The sequence below is a fragment of the Phasianus colchicus genome, chromosome 5 (genome assembly GCF_987193195.1).
Source record: "Phasianus colchicus chromosome 5, bPhaCol1.hap1.1, whole genome shotgun sequence".
NCBI classification, from domain to species: Eukaryota; Metazoa; Chordata; class Aves; order Galliformes; family Phasianidae; genus Phasianus; species Phasianus colchicus.
The window spans coordinates 7782121-7788120 of NC_143440.1; positions in this window are offsets into that span (position 1 = coordinate 7782121).

The window sequence follows — 6000 nt, forward strand, 5'->3', positions numbered from 1 at the left end:
GGGGAGGCGGGGGGGGGGGGGGGGAGTGGCGGCGCCCCCTGGCGGGAATGGAGCCTTAATGCAGCGCTGGGGGAGCGGCCCCGCCTGGGCCGGGGGGCTGGGTTTTTTTATTTTATTTTTATTTTTATTTTTATTATTTTTATTATTTTTTTATTTTTATTTTATTTTATTATTTTTTTATTTTTATTTTTACTTTTATTTATTTATTTTTATTTTTTTTATTTTTATTTTTATTTTCTTTTTTATTTTTATTTTAATTTATTATTTATTATTCCGTTTATTTTAACTGCCACCACCCCCCAGGCGCAGCGCATCCGACTGCACTGCTCTTAAATTGGGGCTTACGCTCACCTCATGTCAGTTCCCCGAACTCTTCCAGGAGAATTGCAATAAAGCCATCAATGGGAGAAGAAAAAAACCAAAACAAAACAATGTCAACAGGGAATCCTACTTAGCATCCTCTGGGAGCACAGAGGACACCTTGACAGCATCTGCCTCCTGCTCGGTCCCTGGGGTAAATCCCACAACCCAGCCTTGTGCCTGCTGCACCTCCACGTATAGGTTGGAGCTGCCCTGAGACCACGTCAGGGGTCTGAACAAACTCTCATCACCAGGTGATCATCGCAGCTGCTTCACCAGTGGATAGCAGAGAGATGTCTGAGCCAAACGCAGAGAGAAACCAGCCCAGAGCTCTGCTGGGCACAGCTAAATTCAAAGGGAAGGGCGAGAAGGTGGACCGTCAGCAGCAGATGAGCAATAGCCTCACCTCAGCGTTCATAGAGAATGGTTTGGGTTGGAAGGGACCTTAAAGATCATCCAGTTCCAACCCTCTGCTGTGGACAGGATTGCTACCCAGCAGATCAGGGCCCCATCTAGCCTGGCCTTAAGCTCCTCCAAGGGTAGGGCATCCACAGTGTCCTACAACGTCCCCTCGGGGGATGTACCCCAGCACTCACCTGCTGCGTGTCTCACTCTGGGGAATTAACTGCATTTCCATCAAGAACGACCTGCAAATCAGAGAAACACCACGACTGATGCCAATGCCACAGACAGTCACAACATTAGAATTCTGAAAATGGAAGCAATAGGATCTCCTGGCCACCGTTTCCATTGCATCAAGTGCCCGTCTGTGCTTTCCCCAGCCTGCTGGCTCTCCACCACCATGTCAGCTCCATCACCTGCCACTAAATTGCTTCAAAAACAATTGGGCTGGCTCTGCCCAGCTCAGGAGCTCCTCACTCTGAGCACGAGGTCCTTCACTATCCACCCCCAGAGCTCCCTGGAAAGCTGCTCAGCCTCCACGCACACAGAAGGAGCTGTGATCCCAGCCACCAGCTCCCTGGTGAGATGTTGAGGGTTAAAAACAGGAGCTTCCACCCAGTGGGGCACTGGAAACAGACAATTTTGGAGATGCTGGAAGCACACGGCCAGGCTCCTAGCATGTCACACTGGAGGGCTGCAGGCTGCTCTGCAGCTGAAACGCCTCCCAAAATCGGGTAGGGCAGACCAGGATCTCTTTGCACACAATGAGGAGCATCTGTCACGCACACGTGTGTGCTCGGTTATTGCACTGGCCTTGACAAAAAGCCTTGAAGCTGTTTCTCCCGCAGGTTGCGCTCAGCAATTCAGTGCAACCCTTACTGCTAATGATTCCAAGCACAAACTCATCCTCCAGCTGCTTTTCTAAATCTGTGCCAGATCTAACTATGGAAGCCAAGCCCCAAAGACTTGCTATAAATCCTGCCAGCACTTCCCCCTCCCAAGGACATTATCCAGCATTACCCAAGCTGTGACTCTTCAGCCCCAAAATTTCTCACTGGTAAATAGCCATCTCCACTGAAGAGGAACATTAAATAATGTTTAAGTGGTGTTTTCCTCACTGCTGAGGCTGGCCTGCAATACTCAGGGCCTTCTCCAAGCCACCAGCTTTTGGTGGGTTCTCCCCCCTGGGAGCTTTGGGTGGGGAAAGCAGTGCTGGTGGCTGGTGGTGACTTACCCTTCTCCTCCTGGAGGAACCCTCAACCTCAGCAGTTTTTTTCTGCCCCGCTTTTGTTCCTCCTCACTGCTCAACTCTCAAATGCCCTTGGCTCCATCCTCCTTGTTAAAGCCTCTCTCAGAAAGGTAGCTCCAGAAATGAATCAGAATTTTTAACGGGAGCCTTAGGGGCATAGGATGGACTCACCCCCCAAGCAGAGAGCCAGTCTCTTCCCAGGGCTCTGCAGGGGAACACCAGCTAAGACACAAAATGTGGGAAAGTAGCCCATGGGCTTACCAAGAAGAAGCTGCTGGTGGCTTGCAAGCCTCCTGCAATGGCAATCAGAGCAGAAGGAGTGAAAAGTCTGCAGTTCAGCTGTGTTGTGCCTATCAGTGGTGGAGAGAAGAGTGGTAAGAGAGTACACAGCCTGCTGTGTGTTCAGCCAGCAGCCCCGCAGCCTTCCAGGCTCTCCAGGAGGGACCACAGGTATCACTGAGGGATGCAGGCACTGCACAGAGGGTGCAGGTGTTGTGTGGAGGATGCCACTGCTCCTGTGCTGCCTCATCTGGACATCAGTCAGATGCAATTCAAATCAGCAGATGGAGCCAGGGCACCGGGGTAATTCCATTAGGCCAAATGCACTCTCATCTCTGCTAGTTTGGGAACCTGTGCTGGATCTGGAGATGGTCATTAGGAGGCCTTGGGTGGCTGCACTGAGCCAAGAGGTTTCACATCAGGGATTCCTCTCTGCCTCTTTCCTGGCTCTTTTCCCACTCTTCACACCAGGCCACCCCTCTGTAATCAAGGACCTCTAAGACTTTTCCAACACACTTGGCTTCAGCCCAGCTCCACTTAGATGGAGGGGAATCTCTGTTCCTGCCTGGAGAGTGCTTCCCAGCTCATGCCACTTCCTCCCATCTGCACCAGTCAGTGTGAGCAGCCCAGCATGCAGGTAGAAGGGGGGCCTTGGGGTAAAACAAGTGGTGCTACAGAGACCTATGTCCCAGAATAATTATCTCACAGAGAAGTTCCCAGTTTTCTCTTGCAGCTCCAATGGTGTGGGTAGCAGAGCATCGCTCCTTCCAACACAGATTGCTCCATATTTCCAGCAGCAGCAATATCAGAGCTGTGCTCAAAGCCCCAGGTGGCCTTGGTTTTAATGAGGGGCTTCCAGGAACTGCCCTCACTGCCCAGAACCCATTTCTGATGGCAGAAGAGCAGCAGCACCCCAGCTGCTCCTTCCTCAGTCTCCTCTGGGACATGGCACAGCCAGCCAGCTGGAAGAGCCAACAAGCACCAAGCAGCCTGGGTAAGCAGCAGCAGGGCTCCTGGGTAGATGTGCACTTCTGGAGTGCCACATTCCTCTGCCTGGTTCTGCTGGGAGGAAAATGCAGCACTAGAAGCAAGGGAGTGAGGAGGTGTGGAGGTAGTGTGGAGGTGCTGGGCGTGTGAGTGCTGAGAGACGGGGACCTGCGAGCAGCCTGAGCCCCAGCTGTGCCCACGCACCTCCACTGCTGCAATTTTGTTCTGCAAGTTACCAGCTCAGTATACACATCATTAGTCAAAGCAGCAGCCATCAGATTAACACATCACAGCTCCAGCTCTGCTTCTCCAAAGCCACATCCCTAAAAATGAGGGTTTGAATTCCCTGAATGCTCCCAGAATTGAGCAAATGGAGCTGCGTGAGCAGGGTATGTCCACTGCATGGGACATTGCACTTTGAGGTGAGGACAGTGACAAATCAGGGATGATCTGGAGAGCAAAGGGAACCGAGAGAAAGGGTCTGGTGGTCAGGATCTGCTTTGGGTACCCAATGAAGGAGAAAAGGACAAATGGTTACTGAGGGAAATGGGACAGATGGCTGGCATGGGAACTCGCTGACACCTGGAGACTTCAAACTCTTTTTAGGGGGGTGGCAGAGAAGAGCAAGCAAATACACAGCAGAAAAAGGATGGCTGCTGCTTTCCTCCACCTCTGAGTGCCAGTACAGATTGATTATTAATGGGAAAGGTCAGATGAGCCACAGGAGACACGCGTCAGCTTATCAGGATCTCTGGCCCCGGCAGCCCAGCATCACACTGAGGGCAGGGACACAGCACAGTCCTCTGACGTGCCTGTCACCACCACGCCACAGGGCAGGGTAAAGTCACAGCCCCGAGAGGCAGTGCTGGCTCTGGGAAAGTGGCTGTCTGCAAAACACTATCACTCCTGACCATGCTGTCTCCGAGATGCATTCGCACCTCTCGTTGACATTTAAAACCATCTGAGCCTTTTGGCTTCTTGCTGCTGTCATGCCAGTGCCAGGTCTTTTCTGGCTCTCGAAGTCTTCCAGCCCATCTCCCTGCAGAGGCAGCCATGCCAACAGGTCCCCGAACTGCAGCAGTGGGGCGAGGAGGAGTGGGGCGAGGGCGGGAGGCTTTGCTGCAGTGTCATCTGCCGGGGTGGGAGAGGTGCCAGGAGCCAGTCAGCTCCTGAGGGCCATAAACAAGTCTCTGAAGGGAAGAGCCGAGGAGCAGAAAGAAAGCTTTGGCAGCACAGGCGGCAGAGCTCAGGCTGAGCATGCAGTGCTGTGGGGCTGAGCACGGCTCTGTGTGCTTGGGAACTGGGGAGGAGAGGTGCTGCAGGCAGAACAGTGGGGCTGAGGGTGTGAACTGAAGTCCCACCACCCAGCAACACCACAGACTGCAAAACACAGTAGGGCTCTGCCTCACCGTGGGCACTGGAAGAAGAAGGTGACTGAGAGCCACCCCAAAGGTCCTTGAGGAGCTGCAGAGCTCAGCAAGCAGGTACCCAAAAATGGCAGCAACCAGGCACCTGGGGAAGATCCCAGCAGCTGGAGACAGAACCAAGAGCATAGCTGAGCTCAGAAGGATGAAGAGCATGCCACCACTGCTCCACATCTGGTGTGAGACTGCCGCAGGTCTCCAGGGAGGAGGAGGATGGTGGGGATGGGCACCAGCTCGCCTGTTCTGTTGCCTGTGTAGGCAGCCCCACCACAAAGCCACCGCTCAGAGTAGCTACACATGTCAGCAGCTCGCGTACTGCATGCCAAACTGCCGCTGCTGCTGTTGAAATAAACCCACACAAACAAACAAATTCTTTGGCAAGCCAAGGAGATATATTATCTCACGCTGCTCACGTGCCACGGGCTAACCATGCTCCAGTTTGCTCCCTTCCTGGTGGTCCTGTTGGGGTGGAGAAGCCACAGACACATCTTGTCCCCTTGCAGCAAGGGGGGTGCAATGGGCACAGCCCCCACTGTGCCACATGCCATCAGCTCAGGCACGCAGCAGGCAGCATAAGCTGGGAGGCTGACACAGAGCTGCCTTAACAACAAGGGAATAAGTCTTGCAAAAGACCCTGTGGGAGCTCCTGCACGCTGGCTGGGCTTGCAAGCATATCTGGAGCTCAAGTGCAGAAAGGCTCAAATATTTTTTTCCTAAATTCTCTCTCCTCGCTCCATTACCACACTACCAAAGATAGTAGGGGGAAAAAATGAAGGTGTCCCAAGCACCTCTGGCACCTCCCCTCCCACACAGGGCACTGCCATGGCAAGGGAAGCCCCTCAGATGGGACAGACATGCTCTGTCCATCACTGGTGGCCTCAGGGCTGGACACAAGCAAGCACTGCAGCACCAAGGCTGACAGCTGCCTGGCACTGGGCACAATGAGTCCAGCTGTGACAGGGCTGTCCTGCAAATAAGCCTGGTGAGAGGTTAAGAGCCTGCTTTTCAACATTAGGCTGGTGTAATTACTCACATCCTAAAAGCCTTGGCCTCAGCTGCTCACAGTGACACCAATTACACACCCATGGCCACACAGTGCCAGACAGCTGCTGCCAGTGGGTCACCCAGCATCCTACTGCTGCTCACAGAGCACAACATGGGCACTGCCAGCCTCAACATCTCCCAGCATCAGGGCAGCTCGTGCCACCAGCACAAGGTGATACAACAAGAAAGGCTGTGTGAGGGGAGCAGGCTAGGGAGGGGACAAGGGCTGGAGGCTCACACTGCCTGCAACCCTGA